Source organism: Camelus dromedarius, chromosome 11 (genome assembly GCF_036321535.1).
Source record: "Camelus dromedarius isolate mCamDro1 chromosome 11, mCamDro1.pat, whole genome shotgun sequence".
Taxonomy (NCBI): domain Eukaryota; kingdom Metazoa; phylum Chordata; class Mammalia; order Artiodactyla; family Camelidae; genus Camelus; species Camelus dromedarius.
Genome location: NC_087446.1, coordinates 42,521,157 through 42,541,868, shown reverse-complemented (window position 1 = coordinate 42,541,868; position 20,712 = coordinate 42,521,157). Strand labels below are relative to the sequence as shown.

The window sequence follows — 20,712 nt, the reverse complement described above, 5'->3', positions numbered from 1 at the left end:
CATATTCTTTTTCATTATAGGCTATTACAAGGTATTGAATACAGTTCCCTGTCCTATACAGTAGGACCTTGCTGTTTATCTATTTTATTATATAGTAGTTAGTATCTGCAAATCCCAACTCCCAATTTATCCCTCCACCCCTCTTTCCCCTGGGTAACCACAGTTTTGCTTTGTGTGTCCATGAGTCTGTTTCTGTTTTGTCAATAAGTTCATTTGTGTCATTTTTTTTAGATTCCACATTTGAGTGATACACCATACGGTACTTTTCTTTCTCTTTTTGGCTTTCTTCACTTAGAGTGACAATCACCAGGGCTGTCCATCTTGCTGCAAATGGCATTATTTTATTCATTTTTATGGCTGAGAAGTATTCCATGTATATATATATCTACTTATATATATATATATAAAATAACTTCTTTATTCAGTCATCTGTTGATGGACATTTAGGTTGCTTCCATATCTTGGCTATTGTAAATAGTGCTGCTATGAACATTGGGGTGCATGTATCTTTACAAATTACAGTTTCCTTCAGATATATGCCCAGGAGTGGGATTGCTGGAACACAGGGTGGCCATCTAGTTTTGAATCTTTGTAATTCCACCTCCTCTAAGGTTTTCTAAGACCATCATCCCTCCCCACCCCCAACACCCACAAAGGCACACCATGGTTTCCTCTCTTTCTCTGCCCAGGAAACTCTCATTGGAGGTTTTCAGAGACAATATCATCCACCTCTCACTCCTCTCTGTTTTCTTTCTGTTTTCTTATTGCTGCAGGCTGGGTACTGAAACTGAGACAGTGTGCAGAATGTTTATTAGGTGTGTCCTTTTGGGATCCATGCTTGTGGCGAGGAGGTGGGATTTGCCTAGAAAGTGAAGTTGAGCCACGATGCAGCCTTGATTCATGCCCCGGGGGAAGCTCTGGATCGGAAATGGCTGGTCTAGGGGTCCTGCGTTGGGACAAAAGGGCCAGGCCTTATCAGCCATTGGATGTGGATTGTCTCCCAAAGGTCGTGAGGTGAGGCAGCTCTCTGCAGCTGGACAGTCCCTGAAGGAGCTGACAGCTGAAGGCTCTCTGCCCACAGCACTCCCAGCTGCAGGGGCAACAAGTCCCTCCATGGAGAGGGGATCTAGGGCACATCCCAGGTCCACCATGATGGTTATCATTTAAATATTATGACCTATTCTCCTTAGGAACTTCTCTTTTCATTCTCAAAGTTCTTTTTTTTTTTTTAAGTTAAAAAAGAAAAACTAAACATTTATAATTCCTTCCTGTTTATATCCATGCCATAGCAACAATTTTGTCAAGGCAGTATGAACACCTCTTAATGACCAGAAGAAATATCTATATAAGGATGCACTCAAAACAGCAAAAATTTACCAGAGATCAGTATTTCAAGATATAGTATAGAGAAACAGTCTCTTTTATAGTCAAAACAATTTGGTTTAATTTGAGTCCCAGTTTCTTTTATATTATTTACTTGCCGGTTTGCTATTCCCAAGGCCCTGATATGCCTTAATTTTCATTCTAAACTATGAAAGAATTGAGGGTTTTATGAATTTGCCTAGAATCTATGACAGAGCTGAGAGTCATGTTAAAATGATCTCCATCCTAGATAAAAATCTAATCTCCACAAATAAGAACTTCAAATCTTCCATTTAGCAGAGTCACCTAACCCCAATGCCATATCTGACCTGATTCGTGAGCAGACTCAATTTAGGTTTCAATTCCAGATGTCCTGCTCAGTAGCAAAAAGAAGATATCAGCCAGTTAAATTACATTTTAATATTTTCTATTCATACTGAATACTTCAGGTCTAATAGCAGAGCATAAAAGCCCAACTCAGCTGAAATATGAACTACTATTTGTTATTATCAATGCTGTGTGTCATCATTACCAGCCTCATATTTCAAGAGGACAGCTGGTACTTGCAAGGTCAATGACAGTTTTATATAAAAAACCTCAAATGAAAGGACTACAGAGATCAAAGATTTGGGACAGTCATATAGAGGAAAATTGCCATATGCTAACTCATCCATTCCAAAAATTGGGTTTTTATTTTTGGTATGTATGATGGAGATACAGGAAGGGATTGAAAAGGAGGATTTAGTAAAAGCTATCAATACAAGACTATAGCCTCCAATGTCCTAAGTCAAACATTCCATAAGAGAAGTTGCTAGGGAGAAATATACCCAGATAATTGTTACTGCTGAATGTCCACTCCCTGTTGGTAAATGCATTTTGAGAAAGCTTGATGCTAATACAGAATGATTCAATTATACAGCAGGATAGTAATGACCTCACAGACTGATGAAAACAAATCAAAATTAGCTCAGTGGTCCCAAGGAATAGATGTGGACATGCTGTGGCAGGCTTTCAGTGACCTTGGTGTATTTACATTAATGGAAAAGGGATACCAAATTTTCAAAGCTTTTTGACTATCAGAACTAAACAGCAATCAGAATTATAATAGTTGTGCCTGATACATTTCACTTTTTCTTGCTTCATGGGAATAATGGAGTTATGATGAGAAATTATCCAAACCCAGGATATTCCACCCAGATGATGCCAGCATATATTTCAAAGATCTTGCTCTTTTCCCATGAATAAAGTCAAATGATGCAGGCATTTGGAAGCAGTGGGAGGAGATACAGGATGTTCCCAATCAAGGCTTTCCATGCTGCTCACTCCACACAGTTACCTCTATTTTGAAGTCATGAGTTGAAGCTGTTTGGAGAACATTGTGGAAGGAAAAGAGTCACTAAGCTAGAAAAATGGAGAACATTGTCAGGAATTAAAAAAAAAATGTAGTAAGTAAAGGTTTACTTCAAGCCTCCAGATTTTCTCTACTGGTCATTTTCTTGTCTTGATAATGTCTGGTCCCTCCTTTCAGGCTTCATGAATATTTGTGCACATTCTTTGGACCTCTGCTCCATTTTCTTGTCAAACTGTATGTTCTGGTTAGCTGGGAAATTGGAGGGACACACATAACACAAATCTACTTTACTGATGAAAGCAATATTTTATTCAAAGCATTGAATAAATGGGTTGAAAACTGAGATATTCTCAGCTCATGCCAAGGATTCAGCAGTCCCAAACCCAGCTAAGCCTGCTCTGGATTATGGCTACTTTATTACTGAGATTATGATGACCTTGGCCCCATATCATTACACCTGGGATATGGGAGCTCACGGTGGAAGGCGGTCAGGAGTTCTCCCAGTTAGGCAGTAATGGGCAAGATGCCTCAGTTACTGCAGATAACTCCTCCCACCCTGAAATTTCTTCCCCACAGCTCCTTTTTCTACCCTCCTGTCAAATTATCCTAGAGTAAACCGGGATGCCCTGTTTCAGTTTCCACCTCAGTCCCAGCCCCATCATGTATACCATACACCATTCAGCAAAGGGACAGACACTTACCTGCTGAGGATCCAGGAACTGTAAAAGGCATATGCAATGTTTTCTGTAGCCCCTCTATTCATCACCCTGCACTGCTGATTGCAACGCCAGAAATCAGTTCTTACTTGTCTCTTTCCATATATTCCCAGGGAAAATAGTCTAAGATGGATAATTTGGAAATGTAAATTCAATACAGTGTTAACCTCTCTAAGATGTCTTTGCATTTTTAAAGTAAAAGCTTTGTTTCTTTTTAAGGAGTTGGATATAACTACAAGCAGAAGAGTGAAATATGTGTGTGTGCACAGGGGAGTGTGTGGAGGGGGAGAAGGAATGCAAATGGACTATTTCCCCAAGCCTACGTAGATCTTAGGGATGGCCAACTTATCCCAGACTCAGAACACTCAAATATGAATGAGTGACAATGTATGTGTATATTTATTGACAACAAATTTGGCGCCCCTTTGCTGTTTTTCTCCTTGGCGTTAATCATTGTTTAACATGTTACATATGCCTTCTCTATTTATCTACTTTATTGTCTCTGTCCCTGCTAGGATATACTACCATTGCCTAGACCAGTGTCTAATGCATAGTCTATTTAAACTTTTGAATAAATTATTTCTATGAATACTACAATTTTCCATATGCTTTCCATATGCTTTTATCAAATCTATGTGTTGTAATTATATTTCCCTACTATGTGCTCATCTTTTCATTATTTCTATGGTGTTTTTGGTAAATAGAAGTTCTTAATTTTAATATACAGTTGGCCCTTTTTTTGAAGTATGGTTGATTTACAATGTTGTGTTACTTTCTATTGTATAACATGGTGATTCAGTTATACATTTATGTATATATCATTTTTCATATTTTTTCATTATTGGTTATTACAAGATATTGAATATAGTTCCCTGTGCTATACAGTAAATCCTTGTTGTTTATCTTAATACAAACACTTGTTATCTCTAGTCTTTTTGATAATAGCCTTTCCAACAGGTATGAGGTGATGTCTCATTGTGGTTTTGATTTGCATTTCCCTGATGATTTGTGATGTTGAGCACTTTTCCACGTACCTGTTGGCTATTTGTATGTTTTATTCAGAAAAATACCTATTCAGGTTCTCTGCCCATTTTTAAATCAGATTATTTGTTTTCTTCCTGTTGAGTTGTATGGGTTTCATATATATTTTGAATACTAACCCCTTATCAGATACATGATTTGCAAATACATCCTCCCATTTGGTAGGTTGCCTTTTCATTTTGCTGATGGTTCCTTTGCTGTGCAGAAACTTTTTGGTTTGATGTAGTCCCACCTGTTCATTTTTGCTTGTGTTGCTCTTGCTTTGGGTGTCGCATCAAAAAAATCATTGCCAAGACCAATGTCAAGGAGACTTTTCCCTGTTTTCTTCCAGGAGTTGTATGGCTTCAGGTCTGGGTTAAATCTTTAATGCATTATGAGTTCATTCATTTTTGTGAGTGGTGTAAGATAGGAGTCCAATTTCATTTATTTTTTGCATGTGAATATACAGTTTTCTTAATACCACTTATTGAAGAGATTATCTTTTCCCCATTGAGTAGTCTTGGATCCGTTATGAAATGTTGGTTGACCAAACATGTGTGGGTTATTTCTGAGCTCACAATTCTGTCCCATTGGTCTATGTGTCTGTTTTTATGCCAGTACCATACTCTTTTTATTAATATACCTTGTAATATAGTTTGAAATCAGAAAGTGTGATTTTTCTTTCTTTCTCAGGATTGCTTTGGCTATTCAGGGTCTTTTGGGGTTCCATGTGAATTTTAGGATTTTTTTCTATTTCTGTGAAAAATGCCATTGTAATTTTGATAGAGATAGCATTGAATCTATACATAACTTTGGGTTGTTTGGACATTTTAACAATATTAATTCTTCCGTTCCATTAACCCAAGGTATCTTTCCATTTATTTGTGTTTTCTCCAATTTCTTTTAGCAGTGTCATAATTTTCAGTGTGCAGATCTTTCACTTCTTTTGTTAAATTTATTCCTAAGTATTTCATTGTTTTGATGCTATTGTAAATAAGATTTTCTTTATGTCTTTTCCAGATAGTTCATTTGTTTTTGTTTTGTTTTTTTATATATACAATATATTTAATGAAGAAAATACACATTATTAGAATGCTGTGCACAGTGTGATCCCACTTATTAAAAACAGTGATGTGTCTTTGGGGATAAATAAATTTCTAGCAGTGATTATCTCTAGATAGTTCATTGTTAAGGTAGAATTGCAACTGATTATTGGTGTCTTCTTAAATGACTTCTGTGATATCTATGTCTTCTTGAATCTCTTTTGATAAGATCTGCTTTTATCTGGTATTTATCAATCTTGTTATAAAGTTATTTATTAAATGATATTTATTATCTTTTAAATGTCTGAAGCATCTGTAGTGATCGTCACCTTTTTAGTCCTGATATTTGTTAATAGCACCTTCTCTCTTAATTTCTGAATCATTTTCACCACAGTTTGTAATTTAATAGTTTTTTTTTTTTTTCTGAGAAAATTGATTTTGGCTTTTTTGGATTCTTTCTCTTGTATGTTTATTTTCAATATCATAAATTTCTGCTCTTCATTCTACTCTGGCTTTCTTCTTTCTTTGGGTTTATTTTGATCTTTTAAAAACTTCTTCAGATGTATGCTTAGCTCATTATCAGCCTGTTTTTTTTTCTAATACTTGAATACAAGAGAACAAATTTCCCTCTTGTGTTGCTTTGGCTATCCCACAATTTTTATTATATAGTATTTTTTATTATCATTTAGTTCAAAGTATTTTCTCATTTCCACTATGATTTCCTTTAAAATAATATTTAGAAACATATTTTTTAAATTTCCGAACATCTGGGGATTTTCTAGTTCTCTTCATTTTCATTTCTGGCTGAGTTGCAGTGTGGTCAGAGAATATACATTGTAGGATTTCAATCCTTTAAAATTTGAGGGATCAGCCATCAACCCACACACTTCCCTGTGCCCTTAGAAATGAATGCGTATCAGCAGAGATTGATGCTGTTTTCTACATGCCCAGCAGGCCAAGTGTGTTAGTCATATGTTCCTTTTCATATCAAATGTTCTTTTTCTTTACTAAACTCTTGTCTCTTTGTTAAACAGGTAACTAAAAGCAGCGTACCTAAATGCTCCTAATATAATCATAATTTTATTAATTTTTATAGGTATATCAATTTTTGTTTCATGAATTTTGGCATGATATTATCCACTTCATATAAATTTGAAAAAGCAATATTTCTGGTATATTCTGATCTCATGCTCTGGTAATGCTTGTTTGTTTTGAAACCCAGTCTTTGTAATATTAATTTCTTACACAAAGCTTTTTTGTGGGGAGGAAGAGTTAAAGTTTTTAGATGGTATATATTTTTTAATCCTTTTACTCTTAACCGTTCTGTGACCTTGTATTTCAGACATATTTCTATATATAGGAACAGCATCTAATTAGAATTTTTTCAGGCCATCCTTTATTTAGATCCTTTTTTAATTTGTCCTTTATTTAGAGCATTTACTAATAAATTTAATTTTTTTATCTATTATTTAAAATTTTTTTGTTCTGCCTATTTTATTTTTCTCTCTGTATTGCCTTAATTGGACTTGCTTTTTTCCCCCATAAGATGTAATGTTGTTTATATCTATTCATTTAGTTGTTACTCTAGACTTGCAATATGCATACTTTAACTTATTAATACATAAAGTAAATAAATACCTTTACTTTTGTCATGACTTAAATACTTTAACTCCATTTAACCCCATATGATTTTATTTTGTTTTTTAAAAATGTATTTTAATGCCATCATTAAGCATGTTATAACCGTTGTTTGTGACATTTAATGGACATTTAGTTTTACCTCCTATTTAACACTTTCTTTGCTCTTCATTTCTCTTTGTATCTCAGAACTTTGCCCTGGGGTTATTTCCTTTCTGCTGGGAGTATTTCCTGAGAATTTTCTCTTGAGAGGGTCTAATGGTCATATACTCTTTTAGTTTTTGTTGAACTAAAAATGTCTTTATTTTTCTTCATTCTTGAGAGATCATTTTGCTGTGTGTAGAATCTGTTGACAGTTATTTTTTCCCCTGCACATTCAATAAATCATTCTCCTGTCTTCCGGGGTCTAGTATTACTCTTGAGAAGTCTGTCAGTATAACTGATGCTGTTATGAAGGTAATTTCTCTTAAAAATTTTCTGTCTATTTTAAAATTTATTTTGCTTGGTTTTCTGCAGTTTTACTCTGGTGTATTTAGATGTGAATTTCTGTTTATTTATCCCACTCAGGAATCACTGGACTTCTAGAATAGGCTGATTGATGATTTCCATCTCTAGAACAACCTCTGCCATAATTTACCCAAATATGCCTCTGTCTCATTCTCTGTCCTTCAGAACTCCAATTAAATATATATTCAACCTTCTCAGTTTATTTTTCATGACTCTTAAACGCTGTTCCATATTTTCCATTGTTTGCTCTCTCTGCTCTGCATTTTGGATAACTCCTTCTGACCTGTCTTCCTGTTCACTAATTCTCTCCTCTCTGTCTGTATCTGCTCTACTGTTAAACATACCCACGTTTTTAAAAAAAGTCTTTTAGATCACTTTTTATAATTATCTGTTTCTTGCAGATATTTTGAAGTTTATTTTCCACTTCTTTAAATATGGTAGACACAGTTGTTTGATAACTTCTTAAGATTTATCTCTGCATTGAGGGTGTAGTAGTTTGGGATCCACGTTTCATAAGCTATGGATAGGTTCTGGGCACTCACCTGCTCCCCTGTGTCATCCAGGCCGTGAAAGTACATCTTTTTTCTGCTGAAGCAAATGCCCTCAAAACAAAAGAGGACTTTGTCCTTGGCTTACCATTCTCAATTGCTTCTTGCACTTAAATTTTAATCTGATAATTACTTCTATCTTTTCCATGCTCTTGAGGTTTATTTTTAAAAAGCATTTTAAAAACATATCCATCATTTTTAGTTGTTTTCAATGGGAGAGTTGGTATGAATAACTTAGTCCTATCTATTACCAGAATGATACACACACAAACACACACACACATACACACACCAGGCTTATTGAGAATTTGCAACTCATTAGGGCATAAATGTGTGTGTAGTTGCTCCTTCAGTGACATCTCAGCTAGATTTCATGACTTTTCAATCACTTTCAGTTTCTAGAAGAATCTTATTTTTGTGTTTAAGAAGTAATCCTTAAGTCTTGATTCAAATCTCGGCCTCTCCCCTTCCCCTGCTTGCTTAGAGCAGGGAGTGAAGAGATGGTAGTATGGTTAGCTTCTAAGATGTCTCCTTCCCTTTCCTCTCCCAGGCACTAGTTCCTCTAGTGTTGATGATACAGAGGAAAGAGTGGGCAGGGACCTCCTCACGTAACTGTCAACTAGAACCTGTCTTTGCTCTGGCCAATATGGTTTGATTGGATACTGGGGACCTCAGCTGATGTGAAGAGGTTCTCACAGGCTGTGAGTGTGATTGTTTTTGTGGGGATGGTGACTGGTTTCACCTAGACACTTTCCGCTGCTCAGGAGCCTCCTCCAGAGAGCAGGAGTGTCTCCTCTTGGCCCACCTGCTATGTGTACTCCCATTGCCCTCTCAAAGTTGAATACCTCATTACTTGACCTTCAAAATACACATCTGAGCAGCCTCAAGCTTCCTGTCTTCGGATACCCATGCTCCTTTTTATGGAGCCCGAAAAATGACCAGGGTCTCTGTGCCCTACAAGACACCTAGAAAATAGGAATGGGATAGGAGTTGGACCACTCCTCTTTCTGAGTACTTTACACTCAAGCACCCCTGATACAGCCTTCCAAAGAAGGTCTCCTATTTTCAGAGCTCTCCAAACCAAGTGCATCTCCAAACCTCAAGGGACATATGGCAAGCAAACCCTCTTTCCTCATAGATGGAAAGAATTGCTAAAATCACACTACCATACTCCTAGGTTCTGAGCCCAAAATACCTTCCCAAGAACTCCCTCGCCATCTTCTGTTCCTGTATATGATGCACGTGCAAGAGTCTGTCCTGAGGCAGCATCCAGCTAGAGAACACAGTGCTGGTACCCCACTTTAAAGCTCCTCTAATATTTAGGGGTGATTCTTTTAGAGTTCCCCTCACTGGGCTTCAGGGGGAGAGAAAACAATCTCTCTTCTCCAGGTGGGAGAAGAAGAAGGATTCTTGTGACTTTCTTCTTCATCTTATATAAACTGTGCATGGGGAGAGAGTGACATTGGTGCTGGGTGCTGTTCTGGTACTTCCTAGCAAGGCTGCAGGAGGGAGGCTGGCCCCAGAGGCTGGAGGTCAGAGTGTAAACTAATGATTGGTCTTCATCCTCAACTGACTTTATTCTCAAGTGTGGGAAAACAGAAAGGATCTAACTATCACCTGGTTAACAATATACACATTCTTAATGGGTAGACCCCCAGGTGTCAACAATTGTTCTCTTCTATGGGGGAAGGCTCTTGGATGATTTAAAAATATTTCTTCTCTTTTTTTTTTCGCTTTTTCTTCATCTACCTTTTCTAATTTTCCCCTAAAGATGATACGTTCATTGCATGACAAAAATAAATTTCTCTGCAGGTTTCCCTTTATTAACAGACAATTGCTAGACTCCCTTAAAAATATTCATCAATTTTTACTAGTCAAGTTTTAGTTTACAGGCAACTTGCTTTAATTTCCAGATGTGGAAATGAAGTCCTTACCTTTTGACTCTTTTTATACTCTTGAATTTCAGACTCTGCCACCACATTTTGTTTTGACTTTCAGTTCAGACTTTAATAAAGGTAATTTCTGTTTCAAAGCTGTAAAGGAAATAGAAAACTGAAAATTAAATTAAATGTTCCACTTAATCTCTGACTTAGCATGAAATACTTCCTCCAAACAAGAGATAGGTGGAAATGATCATTGTTCTGCACATATTCGAAGAGAAAAATTAAAATATGTATGTGTAGATTTCCTTGAAGTTGGCAAGCTCAGACTTTGCCTCCTGTAGGTAGAAAGGAACTCACTGGCATTCAGTTGAAGTACTTTTTTCATTGGACTGAATGAATTCTTTGGTCAGTGAAGGAAACAGAGAACCTGGAAAAAGGTTCTTGACCAGCCTGGTATTTTTCCATTCTGTCTCTGGCTAGCTATGTATTCTTTTCAATTGTACTTGTTTGCCTCAGTGCATCAGGTTCATTGGGCAGGCACTTTGAATTTTAAGATGAAAATTCTTTTTCTGTGTGAGTCATAAGGAATGTTTATTGTTGCTTTAAGCTTATACCAAGGTTACACGTGATCTGTTATGCAGCAATGAAGAACTAATATATGGCCTGTGAAATAAAGGTGGGCTGTTAATGCCCAAACCATTTTCACAGGTATATGGAACAATGCAGTTGTGCTTATGTTAGTAATACACAACACATAAATACAGTTGGAACATGAAATGTCATGCAAGGGAAGTTTGTTGTATTTGCAGGAGGAGAAGAAGGCTTCACAGTAGGTACGGTTGATGGAGAGGGATGCAACAAAGCTGTTCTTTGGAATGACTTTGAAATGTAAATTCTTCCTTTTATATAATTTTCTTCACCAAAATTTCAATTTTGGGGGAGAATGCACTCAAACTGAACTGAAATAAAGTTACAAGACAGGAACGCTAAACAAGAGAACACTTTAACACAGACAGAGGTGGCCCTGTGGACAATAGACCAGAGGATTGTAGAAGATGCCCCTTCCTTCTCACCGCCTGGTGTTTGTACTCAGAGCGCACCACGTGGACTCACCCAGCTGAGATGTGCGGTTCAGATTTGTGCCATTGGATGAAAATTCTTGATTGGCTATCATCTGAATGTTTTTCATTCTGGCATCATGACCTAAACATAGCAAAGAGTTCTCAATTTCATGCAGCATGTCTTTATTCAGCATCTTCTCTGTGCCAAGTTCTGTGCTAGACATTAATAGAGATTGGGGGATGGGAGGAGCAACCCGAGTTGTGCGGAGTCTAAAGCAACAAAAATGTTACCCTTGTGTGTCTCACGTGTGTTGTTCTCACTTGGACATCCCTTAAACAATGTGACCTGTTCCCTCAAGGGAGTAACATTTTACTGCAGAAGGTAAGAATTCCATGTCAAAAACAATGAAAAGGCAAGATTAGAAGGAAGTTCTGCAGTCTTGAAAAGTTTAGAGTAGTTCACTGATAGGGGAGTTCAGGTATAGAAGAATCTGTGAGCAGCGTTGTTGGAGAATGGTTACTGTACACTAGAAATCAGATGAGCTTGAAGAGGAACGAATGGGCTTTGAGTAGCCAATGCTGAGCTGAAGCTTCACACTAGTCAGAAGATTCCCTACTTTCCCCCTGATGATTTTATACCTTCTTACTTCTTCAAAATCTCTAGTCCATGGGTAGTTATTAATTTAATTTGCCTTACTATTTTGGAAGAGACTACTAGATGCTCCCTAGTATCCATCATTTTCTTTCTCTCTCGCTCCCTCTTTTTTTTTTTTTTTTTTTTTTTTTTGAGAAATAGAACTTCATGAATTTCAGATGAGCTAATGGCCTGTATTAGCAAAGGACTGTATTCCCAACTTCCCTTGCAGCAGGTATGGTTATGTGACTATGTTTGGGCCATTGGGAAATGGGCAGCAATGTTGACTGCAACTTCCAGATCACATTTTTATTAGGAATTCCCACTCCTCTCTTTTCTACTCCTACATCCTTAAATGCAGATATGGTGCTGGTGCAATAGCTTTGTTCATACAGACGAAAATAGTGGAACAATCAAACCAAAGGAGCCTGGCCCTTGAACGCCCTCCTGGATCATAAACATCTACATGCCTTGGATGGCTTCTCTTCTGTTGTATGAGAGAGAAATAAGTTTCTACCTCATCCGAGTCACTATTTTGGGTTTCTTTGTTATAGCAACTGAGTTTATGCCCTATTATTGCAATTGTTTTATTTTTTCTAAAATACTTCTTTTTAAATATTCTCTTTTTAATTGAAGTGTAGTTGACTTACAATATTATGTTTCAGAAGTACAACATAGTGATTTGATATTTTTATAGATTACACTCCAGACAAAATTATTATAAAATATTGACTAATTCCCTGTACTATACATTATATCCTTGTAACTTACATTATTGTTTGAACATTTACTCTGTACAGGTCACCGTGCCAGGTACTAGTGGGTTTATTGTGAAACATAAGGTGCAATTGGGCTTGACTGCAGGGAGTAAACCATCTGGTTGGGGACATGAAATGCTTATACATTAAATGACAGCTAGTAGTGCCAGGCAGTGTGTAAGTGCAGGTCAAATGAGAGATAGCAGATGAATGCTTTAAGTGCTGAGAGAAAAGAAAATTCTCTTTAGGCTAAGGAGATCAGGGAAAGCTTCATAAGACAAGAGGAAATGGATTTGATCCCTGTGGAAATTAGGACAGTCGAAAAGAGACGAGAGGTTTCTTTAGGTGGAAAGATCAAAGTCACAGCAATGGGAGACTACTGGACGAATTCAAGAGATGGTAGTGGATGTCTAGCTAAGATAACTGGTTAGTAAGGAAAAGGAGGGAGGAGTGAGGCTAGAGAACTAGTTTGGGGTCAGATAATGGAGCATCTTAAATGCCAGCGAAGGAATGTGGACTAGAGATACCTTTCGATTTTGTCTAAATTGCCCATAGGATTTAGAGCAGCACTTAATGAAAGTCCTGATTTAAAAGGAGTAACTCATCTTGTAGTAACCTACAATGAAAAAGAATATGAAAAGGAATATATGTATGCATATGTAGGACTGAAACATTATGCTGTACACCAGAAATTGACACAACATTGTTAACTGACTGGGCTTAATTGCCATTTATAGCTTTGTCTCTTTGGTTTATGGGCCACATAGTGGTTTTCCTTTCCTATTCTTCATTCCTGAGTGTTGTACCCAAATCCGTTTGGACTGAATTATCCAGATTAATTTTTCCTTTGTTCAAATCATGTGGCAGGGAGACAAACTGTCACTCATGTTTGTGTTCTATACGTACAGGGTCTAGCTTGTACCATCTTTCCTTGTTCTTTACAGTCAATTGATAAAATGGTTTCTACGAATAGTTTCACTCAAAGCCCCCAGCCCATCTTTTTATGACACAAGAATGTATACAGCAGGTAAATTGGTGTGAGATTTTTGGGGACATAGATTTGCTTAGAACAGTAACCATGGCTTACTCTACTAAGAAGGGAAGTGTGATAGAATTCAGACGTAAGTTTAAATTGGCACAATATCAAACGAAGTCAAGTTTTATTGATTTCCAGGACAAGTTTCTGTGTGTTCTGTGCATCGTATTTCAAGGCATAATTTTGAAAAGCAGGGTATTCCTTAAAAGATAGGGCATTCACAAAAAGGCATTGTATTTCTTTCCTCTAGTTCTCAAAATTTCACCGCTATAGATTTGAGATCAAAATAGGTGGTATCTTTACGGATCTTGTTATTTAAAATTCACAGCTCTTCATATTATTCTTCTGTTCATCATTTTCCCTGTTCCCTTTCAGAATGTCTATAAAATGACGGGTTATTATTTCCGCTGCTTCAGTTAGTGTTTATGCCAGCAGGGGAAACATTATTTTATTATTTTTAGAGAATAAGAGCTATTTCTTGAACCAGGAAATTGAGCTTGCTATTTTAAAGAAATAAAGCAAAGACATCTTTCTCATCCAATCTCTGGTTGATTTCCTCTCAGGAGCCTCCCTCATTCCCTAAAACTAACCCCTTCATCGGTGAGAAGACTTCCCCATCATATAAAGTATAAATGTATTTATTGACATATTGCATTAAAATCTCTATTTCTATTTCTGTCTTCTCTCTAGACAGGGCACTCCTCAAGGACAGGGACTGTGGTCATTTCCTCGCTTTATGCATGTATCCTAGAGCACTAAATTAAAAGGCATGTTAAATGAAGAAATGTCTAACTTGGAATCACTCTTAGAGCTCTGAGGGTAACTGTGGACTCAGTTTCAGTACCAATGTTTATCCATTGGGTAGTAAGACTCATCACCAAAGTAGATTTTAGTTTCTCAGAGCAGCACCTGCAAAGTGGCATGCACCACTTAGGTAATAATCTGCTAGAGACACTTATAGGCACATATTTACTTAATATTAGGCTGGGCTAGAAAAGAAACCAATTTGAAATTGCTTCCTCAGCTGAAAGCTCTATGCTAACAATAAAGTTTAATTTCAGCAGCTGTAGTTCTCAAATCAATAGACTGCAAAGAGGGTAGCAGAATTTCAGTTTTTGGTTTTGAATACTAAGCAGGTCAGAAGTTGCATTATTTAAGAATAAATTTACTGGATTTTAAATGCAGCTTTTGGAAAATTAGCCATGTGGATTTATATTATTTTCAATAATAATCTAAATTTCCAGAGTAAAAGAATATAGTGTCCAACCATAAGCCATCATAATAATTACACGAATATGAGGAGTCTTAAGCATTTATAGCTTCAAGGGAAAGACTTATAGATAAATCTGTAAATGATAGACATTAAATCACATTAGACAATTGGATATTCTTACCTGAAAAAGAGTTTTCAAGACATTTTCTTAGGTCTCTCCTGTCCTTTCTTTAGACAGAAAATATTATAGTAATACTTCCTGGTAAGTAGACTGTGTTATGCTAATATCTGTTTCTTCCTTCTAGTAGTATTTGTTCTAGTATGGGAACATGTGTGTGATGAATAGTGACCATGGCTATATTGGCCTTTTAATCTTGACCTTGTTTCCATGAGTGTGTTGTCTTACTTTATCTTTTAATAACTAATTATGTGGGCAGCCACTGAGGGACAAGAATATCAAATCATGGATATTTTTATAACCAAGAAATCCAATTTGGGAATACAAATAAAATATAAATAAATTGTCCTTAGGAAAAATGAATGGTCTTAAGTCTCTCCAGGGTCATCAAAGCACGCACTTAATCCAGAGGTTTCCAGGCTCCCTATCCTGGATGTCCATAGGTAGAGGGGAAGAGAAAAACACATCTGTTAAGAGCCTCTGTAGTCAGGTTGTACAGGAAGGTCTTGAAGTGTTCTGGAGTAGCGGGCAAGAGTTGTCAGCATTTCTGAAGGAATGTGTTTAAAAGAGACAGTAAAGGGACAGAGGGCCACAGATGGTGCTAAATGGGGTCAGAACCCTGGACAGCTCTACTAAACTTGATCTACTGCTGGACTTTTCTTGTCAGCTTTTGGAAACATGGAATCATCTCTTTCATAGGCTTTGACTCCCGGCTGTGGAATTTTAATGTCATGGTCTTGATATTTTAGGCTCTTTCCTTACTGAGGGAATAGGAAATAGAAAATGAATTCCATCTACCTTTCATATCCACTGTGGGTTTCCAGCCTGAGACTTTAGCAACATGGAGGCATATTGTGTTAACTGTGGGGTGGAGTGATGATGGGGTGTAGGCTATCCTCATACTCTGTTGTATTTTCCCACCATGCATTTTCTCTCCTCAGAGATACAGACTGATACGAGCAGAGCCCAACACTATAAAAGAAAAGATGTTCCCAATTCAGTTTGTGAAAGAGCCTGAAGGTATCCAGTTAAGCACTTATTTTGCTCTCTCATTGAAAGGAAGAGAAACACAAGTTTCCTCTCTTTAATAATTTTGTGTAATTAAACTTCAGGCTTTTAGATGTGATGCATACTAATAAATTCTCCATGGAATCTTTTAGAAGTAAAGCACAGCTGTTAGATTCATGAATTTATTTTGCAGTGTCTTAATAGAATGTTTTCCTCAAAAAGGATTTTATTCTTTACATGGCTCAAATGACCTTCTGTATTTTATATTCTCTCTTATCTCTTTTAGTTTTGACCTGATTCTTGATTGAAAATACTTGTTAGCCTTAGTATGTCATGCTTCTGTTGTCAACTCAGTTCATATTCCTGTGAGCTGCATGCCCTTGTTAAAGAGTCATCATTTCACTTCACCCTCCTCTACGCCAAGACTGTACCTGCTGCAGGAGCCTTTAAATTCAGTGAGGTTAATTGGGATTTTATTAAAGTATATGATCTCTGACTCCTTTCTTAACTTAGATGTTTTATAGATTAAGTTATAATCTGAATTCGTGAAGTATTCAACAAAATGATTTCTGATTTTAAAATATGGCTAAAAACAGAGAAAGGAAAAAAGACTGGTATTATATTTAATCTGAATCCACAAGGAGAAATTTGCACACCTTCATTCAATATTTTACTAACTTAAACTAGGTCATATTGACAATAAGGTGGCCTTTGAAAAATTGTTAGAGACTCCCTCCTCCTCTCGGAGGTAACAAACAACATTGGATTGAGTTGAAATCCTTGAGGTTTTGAACTTTCTCTCATATCTCACTTACACAGCCTTAAACTGCCCACTCATCTCATTCTCCATCAAGTGTGTCTCCTGGCCACTTTCAATACCAATCTCCCATACCAACCTGAGAGAGGGCATAAGACAGGAAAAATGAGGGGAGTGAAGGGATGATGAGAAACAGAAATGGAAGAGGGAGACTGTCAGTGTGCTTTGAAACAGGCCACTTTGTGGCCTTCATTATATTCTGTGTATTCTGTGTGAAATTCTTTGGCAGTCCTATTTGGGGTCATTACCAAAAAATGTTTTTGGATAAATTTAGAGCATAAAAAATCTCTAACAAGATAACATCTTGCTTTATCAGTCTTTCAAATAACTATCTCCCTTCCTATGGCTGATCAGTTCTGGTAGTTGAGTTCATTTGACCAAGACAAATGAAGATAGCTCCAAAACTTTGTTGGAAACCTAAGAATGTTTTGTCAAGGTGTTTATAGGTTTTAAAGAATATAAAAACACTGTCTGATATGTTCTGATCAAAAATCATTCCTTGCATCATTCAGGTGACTTTCATTCAGGGGCATTTCAAATGAAAATTTCTGAATTAATCACTAGGAAAGGGAATATCCAAGTGATAAATAAAAGTGTTCACCATTCAGAAGGTAATACACAAAAATGTGAATGTCCACTCTTTGTCACATATCCAGAGAAAACTCTAATTCTAAAAGATACATGCACCCCAGTGTTCATAGCAGCACTATTTATAGTAGCCAAGATGTGGAAACAGCCCAAGTGCCTATCAACAGATGATTGATTTGAGATGTGTGTGTGTGTGTGTGTGTGTGTGTGTGTGTGTGTGTGTGTGTGTGTGTATGGAATAGATCCCATATGATGGAATATTACTCAGCCATAAAAAAGAATGAAATAATGCCATTTGCAGCAACATGGATGGACTTAGAGATTATCATACTAAGCGAAGTAAGTCAAAGATAAATATCAAATGATATCACTTAAATGTGGAATCTGAAAAAAATGATACAAATGAATTTATTTTCAAATCAAAAATAGACTCACAGACATAGAAAACAAACTTATGGTTAACAAAGGGGAAAGGGAGGGAATAAATTAGGAGTCTGACATTAACATATACAAACTACTATATATAAACTAGATAAACAACAAGGTCCTGCTGTATAGTACAGGGAATGGTATTCAATGTATTGCAATAACCTATAGTGGAAAATAATCTGAAAAAAAAAATATATATATATATAACTGAATCACTTTGCTGTACATCTGAAACTAACATAACATTGTAAATCAACTATACATCAATTTTAAAAAGTGTAAACATCAAAGATCCAAGAAATTTAAAAATATTTAAATAGACAAAAGTCCATACTTTCCTCAATTCAAGAGATTAAAATTAAAAAAAAATTTTTTATGTTGCCTACTTAGAAGCAATTTGGGTCACAACAGCACTTGTCTCAACCATCTGGGCTCTTCCTTGACCTCTTTACTCTTTTGTTTATCTTTTCCTTTTGTTGGGATGGTGCCCTTTTTTGCAGGAGCCTAAAATGGTAGCATTACATTCCCAAACTTTGCAACATCTATGGGAGGTAATCAAAGAACAAATACTACCAATTTTCACATACCAAACCAAGTGATATTTGCTATTTGTTTAGCAGACACGTACTAAAAGTATTCTGCTCTGGTAAGCAAGGTAGTTAGGTCCTGGCCTCAAGGCATTTATAATTTTTTTTTAATATTCTTTTTTTTTGAGGGGGAGGTAATTAGGTTTATTTATTTCTTTATTATTATGTTTTTAATGGAGGTGCTGGGGATTGAACCCAGGACCTCCTGCATGCTAAGTATGCACTCTACCACTTGAGCTAGACCCTACCCCCAAGGCATTTATAATTTAAAACCATCAATAAGGATAAACATGCTGAAGCACATATCAACAAATAAAGGAATGTATAATAAATCTAGAGGTAGAAGCCAAGCTTCTAAAGAAAGCAATATTTATAGTTTAGAGTTTAAAAGAAATATTTTATAAATTTTTTTTAACAAAATGTGGAGAGAAGGAAGTATAGGCATATTAGCCTTTTAGGGATGCTTTTAAACAAAAACATGACGTTGCTGCTAATTTGGGTCATCTCAGCCTCTCATTTCCCCCTGCCCTGCCCTTGCCCTTTGTGGCATCCTCTAACTTCTGACACTTTGGCCATAGAGTGACTTCTATTCCATACCTATTTTCTACCAATCAGATCTGATTAGAACAATAACATACATCTTGGAGTCCAATCTATTTATCTAGCTTCCCTCTTTCAAACAGTATGTGTCCTTAAGTCTCATCTCTCTTGTGAAATGAAAGGCTTTACTCCCTGTTAATAGAATTTTAAATGTTAAAGTTAATAGAAATTTGAACACCAGCAAATATACCTGTGGGTAGGGGGTAATATTTGAGAAATAAACATGCCTTCTTGGACCGCTGTGATTACGGCACACAAACTATACTTATTCTTCTCATCCTTTTTGATTTTTAAGCCATGTTTAAGGTCTTTTAAAAAATGTTTTATTGGTGTCTGAGTCAACTGCCAGTGCGTCAGTAACAGTGATGATGGTGGAGGTAACAATTATAATTATCTTAATTGCTGAGAGTATCATCAGGTAAAGAACTCTGAAGTTCATTTTCTTTCAGAGCAGTACTTACATGCAAAAATTTTTCATCTAGGCATATAAGACAGTATTTGAATGAAGAAATATTCTCAGGAACCTATTAAGAAAAAAGGATGGTAATCTTCCCAGTATCTTAGTGACAGCTTTTCAAAATCCGAAGCATGACAAAAGGAAGAGGCAGCATAATGACCTCTGTTAGAAAGAATTTGGCTTCATTGTGACCTTAAGCAAATTAGTGAACCCCTCTCAGGCTCAACTTCTTCACCTGTAAAATGGGAACAATAAAGCCTCCCACACTGGGACTTCACCCTCTAGCTCAATAAATCTTATTTCTTCGTCCTCCACTGTGGGAAAAAAAAGCAAAAACTGTAAGCCTAAAAACAATACATGAAATGAAACCAGCAGTGACCAACAGTGGGCAGAAAACCCTTGCATACTGTATGTCAATGAATCCAAGTGTCACAAATATGATATATTACTACTATCAAATAGGCACAGTTTTGAAACTTATCTTAAACACATGAAATATGAGAAGAAAATTCAGAGCAATCCCCCAAAACTTCATAGAAATGGTATTGATTTTTCCATTTCTCCTATGGGAGGGTCTTCTATCAAGCCAAATTTCTCGCTCTTATAAAACTTTATTTAAATTCTATTTTTAAGGGGGGAGGGTATAGCTAGGTGGTAGAGTATGTGCTTAGTATGCATGAGGTTCTGCGTTCAATCCCCAGTACCTCTATTACAATAAATAAATAAATACTCCCTGCATAAAACCCCACAAAACAAACAAAAAAGACAAAAAATTCTATTTTTAAGCATTTCTATAATAATTACATGAAATGTGACTCAGATCATTTAAATTCTCATGTGCATACATGCTTACAGAATTATTTTACATGTTCTTATGCTTCTATTGTGTCTTCCCATGTGTTTGTTATGCCAGTTCCTTACCAATCCCATGTAAATCACAAGAAACTTGAGGACCAAGTCATTGGTGAACTTCCACGGTTGCTAAACACAATGTGCTCCTTTTAGTCCTCTTACTTGACCTCTCAGACGTGTCTATGATTAGTTCCACGTCTTCCTTCTTGAAACGTTGTCCTTGATCTCTGTGATCCAGTACTCAGCTAGTTCTCCTATCTCAAGCTGCACCTTCTCAAATTCCTTCCTGGGTTCCTTTTTCTGACAACCTCTTAGAAGTTGATGTTCCTCAGGGACCAATCCCTTACTTCCTTTTCTCTTCATTCTACAGCTGCTTCCAATATGATTTCAGCTGCTCTGTTGTCTCCAACTAACATTCATATATAC

General features: G+C 36.5%; 1 long non-coding RNA gene across 2 annotated transcripts in view; it reads right to left on the bottom strand.

The window, feature by feature from the left end:
• Window positions 1-2,829: 2,829 nt before the first annotated feature.
• The window catches only part of LOC116156286 (uncharacterized), a 37,271-nt gene continuing 19,388 nt past the window's right edge, over window positions 2,830-20,712 (bottom strand). Inside the window, exons 2-4 of one of the 2 annotated variants that reach the window (XR_010383052.1) lie at window positions 11,182-11,271; window positions 10,120-10,218; window positions 2,830-2,962 (exon numbers count right to left, since the gene is read on the bottom strand). This is a non-coding gene — a long non-coding RNA (uncharacterized LOC116156286). Of the gene's footprint in view, window positions 2,963-10,119; window positions 10,219-11,181; window positions 11,363-20,712 lie in introns of those variants that run through there. The other variant, XR_004140034.2, reaches the window with a different exon arrangement.